This window comes from Macaca nemestrina, chromosome 1 (assembly GCF_043159975.1).
Source record: "Macaca nemestrina isolate mMacNem1 chromosome 1, mMacNem.hap1, whole genome shotgun sequence".
NCBI lineage: Eukaryota > Metazoa > Chordata > Mammalia > Primates > Cercopithecidae > Macaca > Macaca nemestrina.
The window spans coordinates 32,705,715-32,727,730 of NC_092125.1; the positions used below are offsets into that span (position 1 = coordinate 32,705,715).

Sequence of the window (22,016 nt, forward strand, 5' to 3'; positions counted from 1 at the left end):
GTTGTCCCATTAAAACTCTGGGTTTATGAAATGTGCATCTGGTGAAATACATGAGCTTTTGTCTTCAGATTGTGAGTAGAATGTGTGTCTGAGTATAATATAAAGAGAAACTTCTTTTAATATAGATAATGCATTTTTCTTTTTTTTTTTTTTTTTTTTTTTTTTTTTTGAGACGGAGTCTCGCTCTGTCGCCCAGGCTGGAGTGCAGTGGCCGGATCTCAGCTCACTGCAAGCTCCGCCTCCCAGGTTCACGCCATTCTCCGGCCTCAGCCTCCCGAGTAGCTGGGACTACAGGCGCTGCCACCTCGCCCGGCTATTTTTTGTATTTCTTAGTAGAGACGGGGTTTCACCGTGTTAGCCAGGATGGTCTCGATCTCCTGACCTCGTGATCCGCCCATCTCGGCCTCCCAAAGTGCTGGGATTACAGGCTTGAGCCACCGCGCCCAGCCCGAGATAATGCATTTTTCTTTATCGCAGACCTTCCACAGATTCTGCTGTTCTATCTGGGTATTTGACAATGGACTTTGTAATGTATGACAGTGCATATGGGAAAATACAATGTTCATATGGGGGATGGGGAAAGAGAATTCTGAGCAAATGAGTTGGAATTAGAATATAAAGCAGTATAGCATTAGGGTTTGAATATAAAACCATATAAAGCCATATAGCACTGGATATAGGTGGATAAGAAGTGGATAAAAAAATTTCCTTGCCAGGTGTGGTAGCTAATGCCTGTAATCCCAGCACTTTGGGAGGCTGAGGTGGGTGGATCACCTGAGGTCGGGAGTTCGAGACCAGTCTGACCAACATGGAGAAATACTATCTCTACTAAAAATACAAAATTAGCTGGACATGGTGGTGCATGCCTGTAATCCCAGCTACTTGGGAGGCTGAGGCAGGAGAATCACGTGAACCCGGGAGGTGGAGGTTTTGGTGAGCTGAGATCGCGCCATTGCACTCCAGCCTGGGCAACAAGAGCGAAAATATGTCTCAAAAAAAAAAAAAAAAAATTCCTAGGGAGATTTCTGATTTTAAAATGGTGCCATGGAAGCAAGCTGCCTTCACTCTCCCCTCCCCCGACAGAAAACCAAAAACAAATACATAGCGCCAAGATTTTTGCTAGCAACAGCTCTGAGCAGTCAGTAGGAGAACTGAACTTCCATATCCACGATGCTGCTCTCTCCCCCATTCTGCCTGGCAATAAGCTTGAGGAAAATCTTTCCCCAACTTATGGCTTCTACACTAGAAAAAGTGAGATTGAGGCCAGATGTAGTGGCCCATGCCTGTAATCCCTGTGCTTTGGTGGCTAAGGTGAGAAGATCACTTGAGCCTGGGAGTTCAAGGTTCCAGTGAGCTATGGTTGTACCACTGCACTCCAGCCTAGGTGACTGAACAAGACCATGTCTCTAAAACAAAAAGAGAGATTGAGGTGATCAACCATCTTTTCCCACCATACTGGGTTACCTGGCAGGAGACCTCTTCTTGCCTTAACCCACAGGAAGCATCATGACTGCCTAAAGGAGGAATATTGCCCCAAGGACGGGCAGACAAAGGGGAGAAATGGGACTCTCATCCCTAGCTCTGAAAACTCTGCTTTGTAACTAGGCCAAAGGAGATGCCACATAAAAGTGGCTGTTCAGTAGCACTATTCTATAGGAGGTACATTTCTCTCTTTCTTTTCTTTTCCTTTTTTTTGGGGGGGAGGGGGGTCTTTCTCTGTCACCCAGGCTGGAATGCAGTGGCATGAACACAGCTCACTGCAGCCTCAACCCCCTGGGTTCAAGCAATCCTCCTACCTCAGCCTCCTGAGTATTGGGACTACAGGTGGGTGCCACCATGCCCAGCTAATTTTTAAATTTTTTTTGTAGAGACGGGGTCTCACCATGTTGCCAAGGCTGGTCTCAAACTCCTGGGCACATGGGATCCTCCCACCTCAGCCTCTCAACGTGCTGGGATGAGAGGCATGAGAAGAGAGGTATATTTCACAGGTTCCTTGAACAGGAACCTCTAGCCAGCCTTCTCACACCACTGGGATAATCTCTTTGGGATCTCCCTAGTTTGGGACAGGGAGCACTCCAATCAACTAGAGCCAAGGTGAACCCGGGCTTTAAGATGCCACAAGAGCCAAAAAGGAGGAAGTGACCTAGTAGTAAAGATTTGCTAAGGAACTATGTCTAATGAAAACCAAAACAAGCCAGACAGAAAATTCTAAAATAAATAACTAATCCTTCAATGCAAATACTAGAATAAATAACTAATCCTTCAGTGCAAAAACCATGACCTTTCCAAAGAGACAGAGCAAAAATTCTGTCACTGGCCTTAAGTGATGATTTGTAAGATCTGCAGCCTAGCATTAAAAATGGCAGTTTTAAGGAAACTCAGTGATCACCATCATAACAAAGAAAAGCAATTCAGAAATTTATCAGAGAAGTTTAGCAAAGATTGAAATAATAAAAAATGAAATGGAAATCATGGAACTAAAGAATACATTTCCTGAACAGGAGACTTCATTAAAGACTCTCAACAGTAGAAAGGACTAAACAGAGGAAAAAAAAAATCAGTGAGTTTGAAGACTGTCTGAAAATACACAGAGGAGTCTGGGTGTGGTGGCTCATACCTGTAATCCCAGCATTTTAGGAAGCCGAAGCAGATGGATCACTTGAGGTCGGGAGTTCGAGACTGGCGTGGCCAACATGGTGAAACCTCATCTCTACTAAAAATACCAAAATTAGCTGGACATGGTGCCAGGTGCCTGAAATCCTAGCTACGCAGGAGGCTGAGGCAGGAGAATCACTTGACCCCACAAGGCAGAGGTTGCAGTGAGCTGAGATCGCGCCACTGTAATCCAGCCTGGGTAACAGAGTGAGACTCTGTCTAAAAAAAAAAAGAAAAGAAAATACATGGAGGAGAATAAAGAAAAAGAATGAAAAGGAATAAAGATGGCCTATAATATATAGAAAATTGCCTCAAAAGACCAAATCTTAGAATTACTAGTATTCAAGAGAGAGCTGAGCAAGAATAAGGAAGAGGTAGAAAGCTTATTCATTTCCTTTGAGACAGGATCTCACTTTATCATCTCGTATAATAAAGATGGCCTATAATATATAGAAAATTGCCTCAAAAGATCAAATCTTAGAATTACTAGTATTCAAGAGAGAGCTGAGCAAGAATAAGGAAGAGGTAGAAAGCTTATTCATTTCCTTTGAGACAGGATCTCACTTTATCACCCAGGCCGGAGTGCAGTGGCACCATCTCCACTCACTGCAACCTCTGCCTCCCAGATTTGAGCCATTCTCCCACCTCACCCTCCTGAGTAGCTAGGACCAAAGGCGTGTGCCAACTCTCCTGGCTAATTTTTTTATTTTTTGGTAGAGATGGGGTTTCACCATGTTAGCCAGACTGTCTCGAACTGACCTCAAGTGATCTGCCCAATTCAGCCTCCCAAAGTGCTGGGATTGTAGGTGTGTGCCACCACGCCTAGCCTAGAAAGCTTATTCAAAATATAATAATAGACTGGGTGCATTGGCTCATGCCTGTAATCCCAGCACTTTGGGAGACCAAGGCAGGTGGATCACATGAAGTCAGGAGTTCGAGACTAGCCTGACCAACAAGGTGAAACCCCGTCTCTCCTAAAAATACAAAAATTAGCTGGGTGTGGTGGCAGATGCCTATAATCCCAACTATTGGGGGAGGGTGAGGCAAGAGAATTGCTAGAATCTGGGAGGCAGAGGTTGCAGTGAGCTGAGATGGTGCCACTGCACTCTAGCCTAGGTGACAGAGTGCGATTCCATCTCAAAAAATAAAAATATAATAATAATAATAGAAAACTTTCCAAGTACAAGAAAGCCTGAGATCACTAAACAGATTCAACCCAAATAAGATATCCCAAGGGATATAGTAAACTCTCAAAGATCAAAGATCAGGAGAGGATTCAAAAAGCAGCAAGAGAAAAGAAGTAAATAACGTATAAAGGATCTCCAGTTTGGCTGGAATAGACTTCTCAATGGAAAACACACAGGCCATGAGGGGATGAAATGACATTTTCAAAGTGCTCAAAGAAAAAAAAACTTACATTCAAGAATACTGTGCACAGCAAAGTTATCCTTCACATATGAAGGAGATATAAAATCTTTCCCAGACAAGTAAAAACTGAGTCATTCACCACCACCAGGCTTGTCTTACAAGAAATAAAGGGAGCTCTCCCATTTGAAAGAAGAAAGCACTAATGGGTTAAAAAAAAAAAAAAAAAAAAAAAGGTTTCAAGATATAAAACCCACTTGTAAAATTAACTATAAAGATAAACCCAAAATACTCTGTTACTGTAATGTAACAATAGCTACAGCAGTCTGTTAAGAGATAGATAATGAAAAATATATAAAATGAGGCAACTGAAAGTCAAAAGGGAGAGGCAGAGTAGAATTTTGTCATGTTGTTTTACTTTGCCTGGTTCTGTTCTTTTATTTGTGATCCAAGATATGTTGTCTATTTTATTTTTTAAGATTGAGTCTCATCTGTCACCCAGACTGGACTGCAGTGGCATGATTATGGTTCACTGCAGCCTTGACCTTCTGGGCTTAGGTTATCCTCCCACCTCAGCCTCCCAAGTAGCGGTGTATGCCACCACGCCTGGCTCATTTTTTTGTATTTTTTGTAGAGACGTGGTTTTGCCATGTTGCCCAGGCTGGTCACAAACTCCTGGACTCAAGTGATCCACCCACCTCAGCCTCCCAAAGTGCTGGGATTACAGACATGAGCCATAACACCTGGCCCCTACATTGTCATCTTTTTAAAATAATTTGTTATATCTATAAGATGTTTTTTTTCTCATGATAAGCACAATGCAAAAAACCTATGATAGATTCACTAAAAATAAAAGCAACAAATTTACTACCTATTAGGTAGGAAGAAAGAAAGGACTCCCAAAACAACCACAAGACAGGCAACAAGTGGCATTAGTAAATCCTTACTTATCAATAACAACACTGAGTATAAATGGTCTCAGTTCTCCAATTAAAAGCCATACAGTGGCTGAATGGATAAAGAAACAAGACCCAGCTATATGCTGCCTTCAAGAAACCCATTTCACCTGTCAAGGCACACATAGACTGAATGTGAAGGGGTTGGAAAAATATATTCTATGCAACTGGAAACCAAAATGAGCAGGAATAGCTACAGTTAGATAAAATAGTACACTAATCAAAGGATGTAAAAAGAGACAAACAATGTCACGACATAATGATAAAGGGATCAGTTCAGCAAGAGGATATAACAATTGTTTATTTTTGCACTCAGCACCAGAGTTCCCAAGTATATCAAGCAGATGTTAAATCTAAAAGGAGAGGTAAACTGCAATACAGTAATAGTAGGGGATTTTAAGCCCCACTCTCAGTAACAGATGATCCAGACAGAAAATTAGCAAAGAAACAGTAGAGTTAAACTACACACTAAATCTAACAGACCTATCTGACATTTACAGAACATTTCACCCAACTGCTGCAGAATACACATTCTTTTCATCAGCACATGGTCTATTCCCTAGAATAGACCATTCCCTATTCCCTAGAATAGACCATGTCTTAGACCACAAAATGAGTCTGAACATATTTTTTTAATAAAGAAATCATATCAAGTATCTTTTTCAACCACAATGGAAAAAACTTAGAAATCTATAACAAGAGGAACATCAAAAAGACACCAATAAATTAAATAAATACATTAAACAACGTATTCTTTTTTTTTTGAGACAGAGTCTCACTTTATTGCCCAGGCTGGAGTACAATAGTGCGATCTCGGCTCACTGCAGCCTCTGCCTCCTAGGTTCAAGCAATTCTCCTGCCTCAGCCTCCTAAGTAGCTGGGATTACAGGTGCCCACCACTACACCCGGCTAATTTTTGTATTTTTTGTAGAGGTGGGGTTTCACCATGTTGGTCATGCTGGTCTCAAACTCCCGAACCTCAGGTGATCCGCCCACCTCTGCCTCCCCAAGTGCTGGGATTACAGACGTGAGCCACTAGGCTCAGCCACAACGTATTCTTGAACGACCAATGGGTCAATGAAAGTACTAAAAAGGGGCCGGGCACGGTGGCTCACACCTGAAATCCCAGCACTTTGGGAGGCCAAGGTGGGCAGATCATGAGGTCAGGAGATCGAGACCATCCTGGCTAATATGATGAAACCCCATCTCTACTAAAAATACAAACAAAAAATATCAGGTGTGGTGGCACGTGCCTGTAGTCCCAGCTAATTGGGAGGCTAAGCAGGAGAATCGCTTGAACCCAGGAGGCAGAGGTTGCAGTGACCCAAGATCACACCACTGCACTCCAGCCTGGGTGACAGAGTGAGACTCCATCTCAAAATAATAATAATAACAAAAGGACTAAAAAGGAAATTTAAAAAAAAAGTTTTTGGTTTTTTTTTTTTTTTTTTTTTTTTTTTTTTTGAGACGGAGTCTCACGCTGTTGCCCAGGCTGGAGTGCAGTGGCTCGATCTCGGCTCACTGCAAGCTCCGCCTCCCGGGTTCCCGCCATTCTCCTGCCTCAGCCTCCTGAGTAGCTGGGACTACAGGCGCCCGCCACCGCGCCCGGCTAATTTTTTGTATTTTTAGTAGAGACGGGGTTTCACTGTGGTCTCGATCTCCTGACCTTGTGATCCGCCCGCCTCGGCCTCCCAAAGTGCTGGGATTACAGGCTTGAGCCACCGCGCCCGGCCTTGTTTTGTTTTTTGAGAGAAGGTCTTACTCTGTCGCCCAGACTTGAGTGCAGTGTCATGATCTCAGCTCACTGCAAGCTCTACCTCCTGGGCTCAAGTGATCCTTCCACTTCAGCCTCCCAAGTCGCTGGGACTATAGGTGTGTGCCACCATACACCTGACTGATTTTTTTTTTTTTTTTTTGAGACGGAGTCTCACGCTGTTGCCCAGGCTGGAGTGCAGTGGCGCGATCTCGGCTCACTGCAAGCTCCGCCTCCCGGGTTCCCGCCATTCTCCTGCCTCAGCCTCCTGAGTAGCTGGGACTACAGGCGCCCGCCACTGCGCCCAGCTAATTTTTTGTATTTTTAGTAGAGACGGGGTTTCACTGTGGTCTCGATCTCCTGACCTTGTGATCCGCCCGCCTCGGCCTCCCAAAGTGCTGGGATTACAGGCTTGAGCCACCGCGCCCGGCCTGATTTTTTAAAATATTTGTGGAAATGAAGTATCACTGTGTTGCTCAGGCTGGTCTTGAACTCCTGAGCTCAAGCTGTCCTCTCACCTTGGCTTCCCAAAATGCTAGGATTATGGGCATGAGCCACTGTGCCCATCCTAAAAATGTTTTGAAACAAATGAAACTAGGATAAAATAAATTAAAACTAAAAGAACAATAGAAAAGATCAACAAAATGAAAGTGGTTTTTTTGGAAAGATAAAATCAAAACTTTAGACTGAGAAAAAGAGAAGACCCAAGTAAATAAAATCAGAAACAAGAAAGGAAATATAACAACTGAAACCTGAGAAATACAAAGCATCATTAGAGACTGTTATGAACAACCTGGAAAACCTAGAAATGGAGGAATTCCTGGATACATACAACCTACCCAGACTGAACCATGAGAAATAGAAAACTTCAACAAACCAATAACAAGTAGTGAGATCAAAGCTGTAGTTTAAAGTCTCCCATCAAGGAGATGGAGATGCAAGGAAGGTTCAATATATGCAAATAAATAAGCATGGTACATCACATGGACAGAACCAATAACAAGAACCATTTGATTTTTCAATAGATGCCAAGAAAGCATTTAGTAAAATTCAGCATCTCTTTATGATAAAACCCCTCATCAAAATGGAAGTAGAAGGAATGGTTATATACCTCAATAATAATGGAATTATTATACCTCAATAATAAAGACTGTAAATGACAAACCCACAGCTAACATTGTACTGACTGGGGAAAAGTTGAAGCCTTTCCTCCTAGGGCCAGAACAAGACAAGGATGCCCACTTACACCACTTTTTTCCAACATCACAGTGGAAGTGCTGGCCACAGCAATTAGGCAAAAGAAAGAAAGAAAGGACATCCAAATTGGAAAGGAAGAAGTCAAATTAGCCTTATTTGCAGATGACATGATCTTACACATAGAAAAACCTAAAGACACCACCACAAAACTGATAGAACTGATAAACAAATTCAGTAAAGTTGCAGGATACAAAATCAACATACAAAAATCGTAATTGTAAGTCAGAGATGATCTGTACAAGTATCTGTTTGAGCCCCTGTTTTCAGTTATTTGGGGTATATACCTAGGAGTGGAATTGCTTGCTTAAATCATAATTCTATATTTAACTATTAAGGAACCACCAAACTGTTTTCACAGCAGCTCAACCATTTTACATTTTCACCAGAAATATAGAAGGTTCTAATTTCTCCACTCTTCCCTAACATATGTTATTTTCCATTTTTTGATTCTAGCCATCCTGGTTTGTGTGAAGTGGTATCTCACTGTGATTCTGATTGCATTTCCTTAATGACTAATTATGTTGAGTACCTTTTCTTCTGCTTATTAGCCATTTGTATATCTTCTTTGAAGAAATGTCTATTCAGATTTTTTACCTATTTTTTATTTTTTTTTAAATTTTTGTCAAGTAAGCTATATGACACAGATATTTTCTTCCATTTTGCAGGTTGTCTTTTCACTTTCAAGAAAGTGTTTTTGTTAAAAAGTTTTAAACTTTCTTGAAGTTTATTTTTGCTTTTTTTTTAAAGAAAGCAAACTTCTATGTAATACTGAGTGCAAACGGCTTTGTTGACACTTACGGAAATAATAGCTCAATTTAATGCAAATTTGTGTGAGTTGAATAACTTTGTTACATTTTCAAAGCTTTATCTTTCTATGAAATAGAGTCGTATTCACCTATAAAGGATATTTTGGGATTTTTCACTAAAACTTATAAAATCTGAGAATGTGCTTAGAAGACGAGATAAATTTTGTGAGCCTATTGTCTAGTTAGTAATGACACCATCTTATTAAATTTCAAGGTGTTAAATATACCCCATTCAAATACTCGTATGTGAAATTTAATTATTATTGTTATAGAAGTTAAAGCTCACTTGCTGATCCTATGATTCTTCTAAGCCGCTGAACATAGAGACACATGGCTGAGCAGTGGGAAGTGCTTACTGCTTCCAGAGTTGCACTATGCTTGCCTTGATGGCGTAGATTAAAGATGACTGTGGAAACAGTGATTTTTAAACTCCTCTCAGAGTTTTGGATATGCTCCATATCCAAATGAAACAGATGATTGTGTTCTGTTCTGTAGATTTTACTACTTTTTTCTGCCAGTAGCCTCTCAAATTTGTCACACAATAGGAACCAAGTAAGAGAATCTGGACAGATCAACTCACATCTATTGCCCCGTTAGAGTAACTCAAAGATATACCTAAAGAGTTGGATACTTGTTTCATCACTGGATAAGCTGGAACTGTCTATAAGTGGCTAAGATGTATCATGCCTTATCACAAGAAATATCAGAAAAAAACAAATACATAGTCTTTGATTTCATTATGTTTCTTTTCCTTCTTTTATTTATTTATTTTTTTGGACACAGGGTCTCTCTCTGTCACCCAGGCTGGAGTGCAGTGGTGGTGCTGACATATCACCCTACAGCCTTGAACTCTTGGCTGAAGCAATCCTCCTGCCTCAGCCCCCTGAGTAGCTGAGACTACCGGTGCATGCCACCATGCCCGGCTAACTTTTTCATTTTTTTGTAGAAATGGGGCCTCACTTTGTTGCTCAGGCTGTTCTTGAACTCCTGGCCTCATGTGATCCTCTCATCTCGGCCTCCCAAACTGCTGGGATTGCAGGCCTGATGAGCCACTGCACCCAGCCAACTTGAGGAAGTTTGAATATTCTCAGAAAAGAACGTAATCATATCTAGAAATGTCTGATGACTTAAAAAGCAAAGTATAACCAAGTGCATATTAATAGGGCACAAACCGAATCTGGTAGAGTATCAGCTGTGTCTAATCTGATAAGTTTATTTCATATGGAAAATGTGTGTCAATCTTAGATGAGGCTAATTTGTTGAAAATAACTGAATTCTGGTCTCTTCTAGATTGTCAGAAAGGGATTCATTTAACAGTAAAATTTAATCCAGATATATGTAGTCATATGTTTTTAGACTTTTAAACCTTGAAAATTATTGAAATATGTGCCATTTTAATAGTATCAGCTTCTGATTGCTTTTATTCCATCATCATGTGATATTCTCCTCATTAAGCAGCACCAGTAATCAGAGTTTAATTATTGTGTAGCACTGTGTGAAAGCTTTTGTGTCTTTATTATAGATGGCACAGACAGTACCCTTGGGTGTAAGTAGGGGTATCCAGCATAGTTTACTATGTGCTTACTTCTTTCGTTCTTTTTTTTTTTTTCTTTTTTTGAGACAAAGCCTCACTCTGTCGCCCAGGTTAGAGTGCAATGGCACAATCTCAGATCACTGCAGCCTCCGCCTCCCAGGTTCAAGCAATTCTCCCCCCTCAGCCTCCCAAGTAGCTGAGATTACAAGTGCATGCCACCACACCTGGCTAATTTTTGTATTTTTAGTAGAGACAGGGTTTTACCACATTGGCCAGGCTGATCTCGAACTCCTGACCTCAAGTGATCTGCCCACCTTGGCCTCCCAAAGTGCTAGGATTACAGGTGTGAGCCACTGCACCTGACCTCTACATGCTTATTTCTAAGAGCTATATAATAAAACAATATAACTGTACAGATTTTGATTGTTTCCTCCACAGCCTTTGCCTTGCATATCATTGCTGTGTGAGAAGGGTAGCAGCACTAAACCTTGTGTTTCTAGAGATAGAAGTCTGTCCCTGTGTACTGTTGATTAGGACAGGCAGTTTTTCTTGTCTTGCCTGAAGAACAACATACCTTTTTTGAGATACAATCTTTCTGATAAGGTAAATGTGTTTAGCAAAGCCTTATTTTGTGGAAATTTTCCAAGGTTCAACCTCGTAACTTCTATAGTAGAGAAAAGGGCAGTGCTTTCAGACTTTTAGCTCTTCTCCTGGTTGGTTGCCTGCCATGTTTGTATTTTAAATTGAGTAGCAAGTAAGTAAATACTTAGCTTCTCTCTATAAATGAGCTGTCTGCAAAGGGTTTCTTTGTACTATATGACTGTCTTAAAGTTTCAACGGAGTAACTATAGGATAAGAAAAAGAACAGATTTTTACTTAGTGCTGTGTTAATGCCAGTGTTTGTATGCAATGAAAATGACTGGCCACTCATTGTTTCAGAAAATAGATCTTAACACTCAAAAGAAACAAATTCTAAAACTTTAATAACTTTGAGGAACACTCCTTAAATAAATAGACTTTAGATACATACTATTGTCCAGGATAGATTTCCCAGCATATTTATCTACAACAGATCTTAAATATTGAAAACTAACAGAAGTTGTTGCATAAATTTTTCTGCAATTAGATAAGAACATTCTTATGGCTGGTCTGCAAACAGTCCATAAAGATAGTTGCTGCCTATCATACTTACAGTTGACAAATGTTGAAGGATGAACTCCATTCTTTATTTTCTAAACTGTGATTGAATTATCCTAAAATCCAGTGGTTTTTCTCACATACAGTCTAGGATTGAGAGGTCCAAGGCCAGTAGGGTGCCTCTGCTTCCATTGATGGGTTCAGGGATTTGTTAGAGCTTTTACCATCTCCCTGCCAACAGGGGAAAGGAAGAGATAACACATCCCTTCCCTTTTAGGGGCACAAGTATCAAATGACATCTATCACTTTTATTTACCAACCAGACCTAATCATATGGCCATACCAAGCTGCAGGGATGGCTGGGAAAGATCATCTTTAGATGGATAACCACAAGCCCAATTGACAGGAAGGATTATTACTAAAGGAAGAAGCAGAGTGGATGCTGAGGTACAACTTCAGTAGTCTCTGCCACAATGCACTCTGAATGCATACATATAAATCTGCAGGCACAGTCCTACAAAGGACTGGTGAAGCTTTACGTTAATATACAGTGGTTTCCCTTTCTTTACTGTCTGCAGAAAGATTCTGGCTAGATTTTTTTTTTTTAACTTTTTCAGCAGCCTTATAAAGGTATAAGTTATATAGTATAAAATTCACCTGTTTGTTCAATTTAGTAGAGAGTTCATAGAATGATGCATCAATCATCACATCCAGTTTTAGAGTATTTCTAACACTTCCCTAAAATTCCTTCGTGCTCATTTGCAGTCAGCCCTCATCCTACCCCCAAGACCCAGTCACCCCAATCTGCTTTTATATAAATGGAATGTATGTACAAATGGAACCATACAATACTTAGTCTTTTATACTTGGCTTCTTTTACTTGGTATAATGATTTTGAGGTTAATCTCTGCTATAGTAAATGACAGTTATTTCTTCCTTTTTGTTGCATAATAGTGGCTTGTTCCTTTTTGTTGCATAGTGCATTGTATGAATAGCCCACATTTTGTTTATCCATTTACCAGTTGATGGACTTTTTGCTTGTTTCTAGTTTTTGGCTACTATGAATAATGCTCCTATGAACGTTCACCCACAAGTTTTTCTGTGAACATATGTTTTCATTTCTCTTGGATTGATGCCTAGGAGTGAAATTGCTGAGTATAGTAAGTTTATGTTTAACTTTTAAGAAATTGCCATACTATTTTCCAAAGCGGCTATAACATTTTACATTCCCACCAGCTATGTATAAGGGTTCCAGTTTCTCCATATCCTCAACAACACTTGATGTCAATCCTTTTCTATAACCATTCTAGTGGGTGTGTAGTAGTATCTCATTTGAGGTTTTTATTTATATTTTTCTAATGGTGTTGAGCCTCTTTTCATGCCCTTTATATATTTTCTTTGGTAAAATGTCTGTTCAGAGTTTTTGCCCTTGTTTTTTGTTTTGTTTTGTTTTGTTTGTTTGTTTTCTTGAGACAGAGTCTTGCTCTGTCGCCAGGCTGGGGTGCAGTGGCGCGATCTCGGCTCACTGCAACCTCTGCCTCCCAGGTTCAATTGATTCTCCTGCCTCAGCCTCCCAAGTTGCTAGAACTACAGGCACATGCCACCACACTCAGCTAATTTTTGTATTTTTAGTAGAGACGGGGTTTCACCATGTTGGCCAGGAGCATCTCAATCTCTTGACCTTATGATCCGACCACCTCAGCCTCCCAAAGTGCTGGGATTACAGGTGTAAGCCACCATGCCCAGCCTTTGCCCATTTTTAAATTGTGTTATTTATCTTCCTATTGAGTCATGAGAGTTCTTTATATATTATAGAAATAAGTCCTTTATCACGTATATGATTTATAAATATTTTCTCCCACTCTGTGGTTTTTTTAAAATTAATGGTGTGTTTTGAAGAGCAAAGGTTTTAATAACGTAACAATTTTTTTCTTTTATGGATTATGCTTTTGGTGTCATCTAATAAATCTTTGCCTAATCCAAGATTGCAAAGACTTACTCTTATGTTTTCTTCTAAACGTTTTGTAGTTTTAGCTGTTATATTTAAGACTATTAATAAATTTTGCTTTAGTTAAGTTCTTTTTTTTTTTTTTTTTGTATGGTGTGTGATAAGGGTCTATGTACATTTTTTATTGTTGTTGTATAGGGCTATCCAATTATCCCAGCACTATTTGTTGAAAATACTATTCTTTCCCCTATTGAATTTTGCTGGCAACTTTGTTGAAAGTCAGTTGACCATAAATGTAAGGGTTTATGTCTGAACTCTCAATTCTGTTCTCTTAATCTGTACGTCTCTCTTTACCTGGCTAGATTTTTAAGACTTTCACAGTAATGTTTCTGAATTTACCTTCTTGCTTTTACATGCAATCTTGTCAATGATGGGACCGGAAATGACCTCATAACACTTAAACGTCACTGAAAAGAGTGATCCAGAAGCTGAACAGAGTTTTATATTCATAAGCCAGATAAATAAATAGAAGATAAGAAGCATGTTAACCCAGAGGAGAAAAGGGCCAAAACTGGTGGGAAAATATGATAGTCACAAATATGAAGTTTTTATTGTATTAAAAAACAAGTTAACAAAGAGATCTAACCAAACAGTTGCTTAACAAGAAAGATCTTCATTTTTGTCTTTGAGTATCAGTTTGAGTATACACAATCCAAATTTGATACAGTGGCTGCATTGAAATCAGGAAATCAAATGCTCTCTACCATCTCAAAGGAGAGCATATCTCTTCCTTTGAAAGAAGTTTCACATACTAATTTCGTTCATTCCATTGGTGAAAACTTGTCACTGGCCATACCTAGATGGAAACAGCACTTGGAAGCATAATCTTTAGCTGAAGGACGTGTGCCCGACTAAGACTTACGTTACTAAATAACAAGCAGGTGTCTTAGTCAACTCAGACTGCCATAATCAAACACCATATACAATATTGCTTAAACAATGAATATTTATGTCTACAATTTTGGAGGCTGGGAAATACAAGATCAGTGTTCCAGCAGATTTGGTTCCTGGTGAGAACTCTTTTCCTGGCTTGCAGATAGCCACCTTTTTGTTATATTTTCACATGGCAGAGAGGGAGAGTTTTGGTTTCTCTTCCTCTTGTTGTAAGGACACTAATAATCATGGGGGCTCCACCCTCATGACTTTATCAAAACCTGGTTACCTCCCAAAGGCCGCACCTCCAAATACCATCACGTTGGCTATTAGGGCTTCAGTATCTCAGTGTGGGAGTGGGTTGGGGAAGACATAAACATTCAGTTCATATCAGGGAAAATGCATACTTAGAGGAAATTGGCAGGTTATGCTTCCAATTACATCAGTATTATAGATTTATAAATATGTGTTTATGTATACATCAGACTATATAATGTATTGTATGTATGTGTTGATATTATGTATACATCAGAAGACAAACATTGAGGACTTACATTGGAGACCCTGTTGTGGCAATTGCAAAGACTGCCTTTAGTGAATTTAACAACTGGTGGAAGGGGAGGCAGTTATAGTGTTTTGACTTTATAAATGTTATTTCTAAACTGAAAATGCCATTTTAATTTTCCAAACACAACCACTGCAGATCTAAGCTGCACTATTTACAGTTTTGTAGCTACCTTGACATAGTAATTCTTTACTTCAAAAAATATTTATTGAGGCTGGGCATGGTGGCTCATGCCTGTAATCCCAGCACTTTGGGAGGCTGAGGTGGGTGCATCACCTGAGGTCAGGAGTTTGAGAGCAGCCTGGCCAACATGACAAAACCCCATCTCTACTAAAAATACAAAAATTAGCCAGGCATGGTGGCAAGCACCTGTGATCCCAGCTACACAGGAAACTGAGGTGGGAGAATTGCTGGAACCTGGGAGGCGGAGGTTGCAGTGTGCTGAGATCATGCCACTGCACTCCAGCTTGGGTGACAGAGTGAGACTCCGTCTCAAAAAGAAAAGCCCAAAAAGCATGTATGCATATATTGAGTATCTGTCGTGGGTCAGGGATACAGGGGTAAGTTATCTGTAACCAGAAATACAATTATGTTTGGTCTTGAACAGAAAGCAGAGTCTTCTCATCCTGAAATATTGCAGTTTGAATAATAATATAAGAGACTTTTATAATTTAGAACTTATTATGAAGTAATTATGTTTTGGAAAAATCCCAGGACTGGATGTGAAGAGACTTAAGTGTATGTCCCAGTTCTGTCACTCATCAGGCAACTGTAGGTTGACCTTAGTTTCCTCACGTTTAAAATGAAGGAGTTTATTATATATTTGTTTCTATAGTCTCCTTTGTTTCTATGATTCTGTAGCCCTAGTTATCTATAATGTGTATATTTATGTGAAATATATTTTATCTATAATCTATACATTTCTATGATTCCATAGCTCCAGTTATTTTTATTCTGTAGTCCTCGAGTATTTATTGCAAACCACCTCAAAACAGTGTCATAAAACAATGGCCATTATGCTCACAGAATCCGCGGAGCACAAATTCACACAGGGCCAGGCATGGTGGCTCACGACTGCAATCCCAGCACTTTGGGTGGCCAAGGTAGGAGGATTGCTTGAGCTCAGGAGTTAGAGATCAGCCTGGGCAACATAGTGAAACCTCGTCTCTAGAAAAAAATTTAAAAACTAGCCAGGCATACTGCTGTGCACCTGTAGTCCCAGCTACTTGAGAGGCTGAGGTTGCTTGAGCCCAGGAGGTCAAGGCTATAGTGAGCCAAAATTGTGCCACTACACTCCATCCTGGGAGACAGAGCAAGATCTTGTTTCAAAAAAGAAGAAAAGAATTCAGAGCCTGGGCAACAAAGTGAGACCCCTGCCTCCATCTCTATACAAAATTAAAATTTAAAAATTTGTCTGGCACAGTAGCATGTGCCTGTAGTCCCAGCTATTCAGGAGGCTTTAGGTGGGAGGATTGCTTGAGCCTAGGAGTTAGAGGCTGTGGTGAGCTCTGATCGTGCCACTGCATCGGCCTAAGTGACAGAGCAAGACCTTGTCTTTTTTCTTTTCTTTTCTTTTCTTTTTGAGACAGAGTCTCGCTCTGTCACACAGGCTGGGGTGCAATGGCACGATCTCGGCTCACCGCAACCTCCGCCTCCTGGGTCCAAGTGATTCTCCTGCCTCAGCCTTCCGAGTAGCTGAGATTACAGACATGCGCCACCATGCCCAGCTAATTTTGTACTTTTAGTAGAGACAGGATTTTTCCATGTTGGTCAGGCTAGTCTCGAACTCCCCACCTCAGGTGATCCGCCTGCCTTGGCCTCCCAAAGTGCTGGGATTACAGGCATGAGCCACCGCACTCAGCCGATCTAAGGTTTTTTACTCTTGTGTCAGGCACCAGAAGTGGGATGATTCAAAGATGAGGCTCAGCTAGAACCATTAACTGAACCACCTACTTCAGCTTCTCCGTATGTCTTGAGCTTCTTCACAGTACGGTGCCCTGAGTGTCTTACATGGCAGCTCAGGGTTCTCAGAACTAGTGTGCTCCAAGAGAATGTTTTTATCTTATAAAATAATTAAAAATATTTTAGTGTAATTAAAAAATTAAGAATTATTTTTAAACCAGGCATGGTGGCTCACTCCTGTAATCTCAGTACTTTGGGAGGCCAAAGTGGGAGGATTGCTTGAGTCCAGGAATTCAAGACCAGCCTGAGAAACAAAGCAACACAGTGTTTCTACAAAAAAAAAAATTTAAATTATCTGGGCACAGTGGTATATGCCTGTAGTCCCAGTTAGCTGGGAGGCTGAGGCAGGAGGATCACTTGAGCCTAGGAGTTTCAGGCTACAGTGAGCTATGATCATGCTACTGCACTCCAACCTGGACAACATAGACCTTGTCTCAAAAAAAAAAAAAAAAAAAAAAAAAAAAAAAGAAATTAAAACCAAAGTGATGAAAAGTATTAAGTATCAGGTAGGTAGAGTTATAAAAGTTTATTTGGGGTCACCAGGAACTTAAAACTGGCATTTATTGGGTGTATATTGTATGCTTGGCGTAAGTATACATAAGCACTTTTTTGGATTATAATGTGATTTATTCTTCACAACAGCCTTATACAGAAACCAAGGCTTAGAGAAGTTAAGCAACTTGTTCAGGTCATAATACTAAGTGGCTGAACTGTGACTCAAAACAGATCTAACTCCAATGTTAGTGGCTTAAGTACTGTATTAGTCCATTTTCACGTGCTGATACAGACATACCTGAGACTGGGCAGTTTGCAAAGGAAAGAGGTTTAATGGAGAACTCACAGTTCTACCTTGCAGGGGTAGCCTCACAATCACAGCGGAAGGCAAGAAGGAGCAAGTCACGTCTTACATGGATGGCAGCAGGCAGAGAGAGCTGGTGTAGGGAAACTCCCATTTTTAAAACCATCAGAACTTGTAAGACTCGTTCACTATCAGGAGAACAGCACAGGAGACTCACCTCCATAATTCAGTCACCTCTGACTAGGTTCCTCCCACAACACGTGGGAATTACAGTTCAAGTGGGAGTTACAATTCAAGATGAGACTTGGATGGGGATGCAGCCAAACCATATCCACTACTGTTATGAGTTGAATTGTCTTTATCCCATCCCTAATTCATATGTTGAATATGACTATATTTGGAGTATAGTCAGCATCTCAGAATATGACTATATTTAGAGGTAGGGTCTTTAAAGTGGTAATTAAGGTAAAAGGAAGTCATTGGGGAAGGTCCTAATCCAATATGATTAGTGTCCTTGTAAGAAGAGGAAATTTGGACACAGACACACAAAAACGAAAGATCATGTGAGGGCACAGGGAGAAGATGGCCATCTATAAGCCACGAATTAGGCCTCAGAAGACACAGCCATTGCCAACAACCTTTGTCTTTGATTTCTAGCCTCCAAAACTGTTAGGAAACAAATTTTTGTTGGTTAAACCCTCCAGTCTGTGATACTTTGTTTTTTTTTGTTGTTGTTGTTTGTTTGTTTGAGACGGTGTCTTTCTCTGTTGCCCAGGCTGGAGTGCAGTGGAGCAATGTTGGCTCACTGCAACCTCCGCCTTCCGGGTTCAAGTGATTCTTCTGCCCGAGCCTCCTGAGTGGCTGGGATTACAGGCGCATGCCACCATGCCCAGCTAATTTTTGTATTTTTTTAGTAGAAATGGGGTTTCACCATGTTGGCCAGGCTGGTCTCCAACTCCTGACCTTGTGATCTGCCTGCCTCGGCCTCCCAGTATGCTGGGATTACAGGCATGAGCCACTGTGCCTGGCCTAGTCTGTGGTAACTTTGTTATGGCAGCCCTAGCAAACTAATAATGTCATATTACTAATGTGCATACCTGGGTTTTGTTTTGTTTTGTTTTGTTTTTTTAACCTGTTTTAATCAGCCTACTTTAGTGCTGTCCTTCCGATTGCCCTCTCTCTTACAAAGATATTGTGGACAGATACATTTTTTTAAATAGATCTACAAACTTTCTTACCATTATCACATGCTGAGACATATAATAAAGGTGTACAATTCTTCAAGGTAAAAATACCTCCACATAGGCATACTCTTTCCTATAGGATAAAATTAGAGTTCTTCCCTCTTTTGAGATGTGAACATCAATTAATAGCACCTAAGGAGATTATTTTCTGCAAAGATCAAGATGAATTACGATTGTTTCAAAGTAATCTGGAAATCAATGTGGAAATCTCTGGTTTTATAAAGCTAGTTATTGGCTGCTAATGAACCGCCTAAATATGCTGAAAATTGAACTTTATCACATAGCACTTACCTTCTGAACCATGTATTTATTTATTATGGTCTGTCATGTTTGAATTTTTTGTCTTGTGTTATATATATAAATCTTGCCTCCCTAATGAGCTTCCTAAAGATGCATATTTTTGAATCCTCTTTAGTCAGTAAAATGTAATGAATGCACTTGTAGGTGAGCACTAAATGCTATTAAACTGAATTGTGATTTTCAGATTTAGGTATTTTGTGTACAGTTTCCCTCTAAACTCCACTTTTGAAACACTATTGAAATCATTATGGGGAATGCCGTTTTCATACATTGACTCTGCCCTTCAATTTTTTACAGTATAATTTCCATTTTATTTTTCTTCAGAAGATGCTTTTCTTCAGTCCTTAAAACTCAACTTCTTACACAGGCTTGGTAGAGATTGTAGGGCAGCACCCGGAGGCCTAAAAATGGGTGTTTAGTCATGCCCAGCTTCACAAGAACAATTCCTGTCTACTTTGCTATAGGTGGCACCACTCACACAGTAACGAAGTTTCACATACATCTTGGGAAGCACATAGACATCGAAGACACTCCAGAAATAATTCCTGACAGCTGTAGCCTCTACATGTTTCAATGTTTCAAATGATGAGCTCTTAAAATGGCCTTGTCCTTGGGCATGCATCAGGCGCTGTTTATGCAGCAAATAGACAGCACATGGCTGCAGCTCTTTTTGGCATGACCATTGTTCCTTCTTTATTTGTCATCTTGGAAGCAAGGACCCAAGAGCTGACTTTCAATTTTTAAAACCACAGTCTTCTTTCCTGACATGTTCTTTTTTTTTAAATTTTTTTTTTTTTTTTTTTAGACGGAGTCTCGCTCTGTCGCCCAGGCTGGAGTGCAGTGGCCAGATCTCAGCTCACTGCAAGCTCCGCCTCCCGGGTTCCCGCCATTCTCCTGCCTCAGCCTCCCGAGTAGCTGGGACCACAGGCGCCGCCACCTCGCCCGGCTAATTTTTTGTGTTTTTAGTAGAGACGGGGTTTCGCCGTGTTAGCCAGGATGGTCTCGATCTCCTGACCTCATGATCCGCCCGTCTCGGCCTCCCAAAGTGCTGGGATTACAGGCTTGAGCCCTGACATGTTCTTTAGACAGTGGCTCTCTCTCCCAGCACTGTTTTCTCACCCTGGGGTTTAAGAACATAACCTATTAATCTATTGGAAGATAAATGTTTCTGAATAAGGACCAGGCATTTGATCATTTTGTGAGATATTCATGGTCTCCTCTATCTGAAAGAGCAATGATAACATTTCTAAAACTGAAACTCATGCATATTCACATCTCAAGTATACTAAAACTTTTCATTTTCTGGTGAAGAAATTCAGTGTAGTGGTTAAAAATGTGGGCTCTGTCTTGGTTCAAATCCCTTCTGTGCCAACTACCAGCTGTGTGATTTTAGGCAAATCAGCTTAATCTTGTTGTACCTTGATTTCCTGTTCTATAAAATGTGGCCAATTATAGAGGATAGATTGGGCACAGTGGCTTATGCCTAGAATCCCAGCACTTTGGGAGGCCGAGGTAGAAGGATCACTTGAGCCCAGGAGTTTGAGAACAGCCTGGGCAACATAGGGAGACCTTGTCTCTATGAAAATATCAAACAGCCAAGTATGGTGGCACATGCCTGTGGTCCTAGTTACTTGAGGGGTCAAGGAGATTGAGGCTGCAGAACTATGATCACATCACTGTACTCCAGCTTGGGTAACAGAACAAGGCCCTATCTCAGAAAAAAAAAAGTAAAGCATATCTAGAGTTTGTAGCTTTTGTCGCCTCTAAGATTTAATCAGGAAAGTAGTCAAAACTTACACTGCTGAGTAGTTTCATTAGGAGATGCAAATATGACTAAGCTATTACACTTGGTTCAGGGCTTGTACGCTTTCACTTTCAAACTACTGGACAGTCTGGTAAGCTTCATAAGAAAGATACAAAGTACTGGCTGGGTACGGTAGCTCACGCCTGTAATCCCAGCACTTTGGGAGGCTGAGGTGGATGGATCACGAGGTCAAGAAATTGAGACTATCCTGGCCAACATGATGAAAACCCATCTTTACTAAAAATACAAAAATCAGTCAGGCATGGTGGTGTGTGCCTGTAGTCCCAGCTACTGGGGTGGCTGAGGTAGGAGAATCTCTTGAACCCAGGAGGCAGAGGTTGAAGTGAGCCAAGATTGCGCCACTGCACTCCAACGTGGTGACAGAGCGAGACTCTGTCTAAAAAAAAAAAAAGATACAAAGTACTATGGAAATCTAGAAAAGGGGAATGAGCATCTCTCACTGCAGAATCAGAAGGGAGGACTTCATGAAATAAATGGCATTTATGGAGAACTCTAAAGGATGACTTTGCTTCCTACTTCCCAGAGCATTTAGGGTAATTGGATTCTGCTCAGATCCGTTCCTTTTCTCCAGGCTCAGAAAAGATTTGTCCGCCTGCTATTCTACACTGATCTATTCGACCTTGCTTTAGATCTGGTCCTTCCCATCTTCCCCAGGGCCTTGCATCAAAGGATAATCTCAACTGGCACGATGATATCAACTTACGATGACTTTCCTTAAGCCTGGAACATGTTAACTCTCTCATTAAGAAAAATCAGTCACTATTACAGACCCCGAGAATTCCCTACCTAGTAGAGCTTAAGTAGAGACAGGCAATAAACACAATACCTAAGTAAAAATATATAGTACTGTATATTAGAAAATAACTAATAGGGAAAAAATAGGACAACGTCAGGAAGATCAGTAGTGCTGGAAGAGTACAATGTTAAATAGGGTGGTAAGGGTAGATTTCACTGAAAAGGTACTTTTGTGCAAGGAC

The 22,016-nt window shown here is 40.6% G+C and overlaps 1 protein-coding gene across 16 annotated transcripts in view; it reads left to right on the forward strand.

Moving 5' to 3' along the window:
- LOC105484451 (RAB GTPase activating protein 1 like) overlaps positions 1–22,016 on the forward strand; it is a 796,528-nt gene that overhangs the window by 696,218 nt on the left and 78,294 nt on the right. The gene's annotated exons all lie outside the window — the stretch shown is intronic.